Consider the following 3,522-nt stretch of genomic DNA (forward strand, 5'->3'; position numbering starts at 1 on the left):
TGTCGCAGTATTTTCACCTTGATCCACCACCTTTAGAGGTTTACCTTGCCCCTCAGTAGTGCTTATTACACCACACAGCTGCTAAACTGAACACTTTTTTTATTCACAACACTACAGATGTGTCTTAATTGAAATGATACACAATTATTTGGTTATCAATATTATATATGGTGTGCACTCAGAAGATCAAACAATTTTTTTGTTTTGTTGGTCAAACATTTCCTGTACATGTTGATGCATTTTCTGCTGACCTGCTTCCCGGGAGGATGCTTCTAATTGGAATCTCTTCTCTTCGAGCTCCACCTTTCGTTCCTCTATAGCAAGGCGGCGCTCCTCATTTTCCACTTTCCTCCTCTCAATTTCCAGCTCCCTATTCCGTACCTCCAATTCATTCCGCTCCCTCATTGTGAGTAACTGGAGACCCAGGTTTTGCAATCCTCGAATCCCTGCAAAGGTAGACAAGCAACATTATTTTGGCCGTCAATTGAAGTATGTGCGTTGCGTTCTCTGTACAGTTGCTGTGTAGCATGATAATGCCGTAGGACAAGCACAGATCCTGTGATAAAGCATAACTACTCTAAAACCAGCTTGTCATGCAGTTCATACTCAAGGGATTGAGTACTGTATGCTCTGCAAGCATGTATTTATGTGGCACCTAGCTTTTAGGTGTAGTGCTTTTGTGGCTATTGTACCCTGATAAGCAAATTTTGTCCCTGTGCATTTATTCAGCAAAAGAGATGGGAATGTTTCCAATTATGTTAAGCATTCATGTGATAAAGAAGCATTCCAGTCAAGAACTGCCGTGCCATGGCGAAATGTATTTTGATTTGTGCATTCTGTCTCCTACTCGCACGAGGTTTTCAATGTACATATTCGTGATTTGTATGCATGTATGCATGCACATCATCCTGCTATGTACGTGTGGTAAATAATCATTTCCAAAGGATTGCCCCTTGGCCCGGCCGGCACAATTTGTTGCCTAGTTGCAGGGTGGCGCTGCTCTTGGTCCACAGAAGGAGGTGCTGAGGGAGGACGCTGTTGCTGAAGTTGCCCTGATGCGACGTGGTTCTGGCACTGCTGGCCGCCATCCATTTGGTCGGCATGGTCCTGGTCAACATCGCTGGTTGCTAGAGACGGCTCCAATACATGCTCCTGATCGTGCATACTCATAAGCAGCTGGGCAGCCGGAGATTCTGTTTATGATGGATGAGAACAGTAGAAGGCAGAATTGTACAAGCGGGGTTGGTTGCCAAATTGCGCTGCTGTTTGTGCGAGTTGGCGTTCATATTTTGCTTTTGGCCATGTGGCTGTTTTTGGGTTCAGTCTTTTGTTGCGCCCATGTAAAAAAGATATTTTGCATTTGGCTGTGTTACTGTTTTTTGGTTCAGTCTCTTGTTGTGCCTATGTAAAAAATACAAAAATCAATATAACTTGTGGTGTAATAAATGCTTTGAATGATTGCTTTATATCCTTTGTCTGCTTTATGCCAGTCTTCGATGCTTCTGCGGAGAGGCTGTTTTCTTTCTTGAAGCGCAGTTAGCTGCCTTGCATGTGACATAAATCCTCTGAACAGCCTGCGCCTTTCTGAACCAAAAAACGCAAGTTACTCAGCGAGTTTCGTCTCACTCATTCGGTGCTTTTATAGCAACAAATTCAATTTATGCAATAGAATCTTAGTATTGCTTGCTATAAATGAAATTCAACGATCTGGCATACAACACAAGTTCAAAATGAATTCTAGGTAAGCGTGACTAATGTAAAGCACATTGCTGGCAAGCCGACGTTCCCACTGACGTCTGAACTCGCACCCTTGTCACTCATCAAACGCTGCCGTAGAAGGAGTGTTCAGCTAGGTCTCGCTCACTAAAATGGGCCTGAGAAATTGTGTAAGTAGAGTTTACAAGCACTCCTTCAAGTGAAGTTTGGCCTGGCAGGAATGGTGGCAGTTACAAGAATATTAAACCGGCGAAGAATTTTTGTCCCGTTTCAGCCCTTCACATTTTGTACGGGCCAAGCAGTTCCACTTCAAAATCAGCTCATGATGTCTGAGATCCTTCTCTAGCCTGCTTTTTTCTGTCTCTTGTGCTGGATTTTGTCAACTCTAGGTACAAGTCACGTAAACAGATTCACCTGTGACCAGGCGCGGCAAAAAAAAAAAATCTCAGCACACTTGCATGCAACTGTCATCTCCGCTGCCACTTAATTCAGTCTGGCAAGCGCGCACACGCAGCAGTCTCGTATACAGCTCTGTGCACAGTCATGCGAACTCCCTCTCCCCACTACGAGAGGCTCAGAGAAAAATGAAACAAGCTAGAACACAGACAACATCGAAAATCGAGTGTTTCATCTGTGCACACACGTGCAACTAGTAGAAAGCCCAGTACACAAGCTTACTGGCCGTGCATGCGGCTTTACAGCTATCCAATCGAAATGGAAACACGAGAATGTGAACCTAGGCGCAGGCATGACAAAAACTTACCATCTCTCTCAACGGTTATCCCAATCTGCGAAGCTGACGCTGCCGCGGAGCAGTCGCCAGCAGCTTCTTCCTCCAAGTGACCCTCTCGTAGCTCCTGTGCTCTCGTAGCCATTCCTGGCCTTTTCCTGCGCACTGCGCAGTCTGCACTCCTTGGTGTAATCCTTGGCTCATATTGAACAGCCCACGCGTAGTCAGAGAGATCCTGAAGTATTTGCTCCTTCTCTGTATATTGTTCTTCCGTCCCCGATCTGCATAGGCAAAAAAAAAATGCACGTCACATAAACATGCGCGCAAGAGCGCAATATGTGCAGAGCGAACAAACAAACACACTCACTTTTTCAGGTTTTTCGCGTCTTGCCGCCTCTAGTAGCCGATGAGAAGATCCACACGGTCTTTTATGCCGCGAAGCGTCAGCTCCCGGCCCACCGCACGGTTAACGTTGGCGAGAACATGCATCCACTTCAGCTCGTCCCCGAATGGCCTAGTAGCTGCTACTTCCCGCAGAAGGCAGAGATCTTCTTGTGTGCTAAAACATCTGCGCGGCTTTTTCGATGATTGGAGGCGTGCTTGAGCCGCATCCGTGCACGGTGAAGCCGACCCGCCAATATTCGCACTAGTGGGGGGCGCCATGTTAGTCTTTGACGACGCTCGCTCGCTGGGCGCTTTCCGCTGGAATCACCAGGCGAGCGGGCGAGCGCGGAGCGCCGCAAACCCGCTGGCCGCGTCAGCGTTCTGCGCATGCGCAGTGGCGCCCCCCTTCGTTCGCTCCGCTCCGCTGGCCCGCTCTGCTAAAAGTCTCTGATGTTACGCGCGCTCCTTCAGAATCGCGGACCTCGACCGGTTTGTCATGAAGGGAGCTTTGCGCGGCGGCGACTCCTTGCCGCCGAGTGTGGCCGTTGTTACGACCCATCTTGAGACCCGCGATGAAACGGAGGTGGATTCAACAGTAGCGGCCATTTCGACGGGACATTTGACTCCAAGATGACCCCACCGCTGCCACCAGTTGTTGTGGCGCACAGGAAAGCTCGAACCCGGGCTCCATT

At 48.2% G+C, this 3,522-nt stretch overlaps 1 pseudogene; it reads right to left on the bottom strand.

The window, feature by feature from the left end:
• Positions 1-401: 401 nt before the first annotated feature.
• On the bottom strand, positions 402-3,219 carry LOC149326840 (uncharacterized; annotated as a pseudogene).
• Positions 3,220-3,522: the final 303 nt, after the last annotated feature.

Source organism: Amblyomma mixtum, chromosome 10 (assembly GCF_055824585.1).
Source record: "Amblyomma mixtum isolate Tamu chromosome 10, ASM5582458v1, whole genome shotgun sequence".
In the NCBI taxonomy this organism is placed as follows: domain Eukaryota; kingdom Metazoa; phylum Arthropoda; class Arachnida; order Ixodida; family Ixodidae; genus Amblyomma; species Amblyomma mixtum.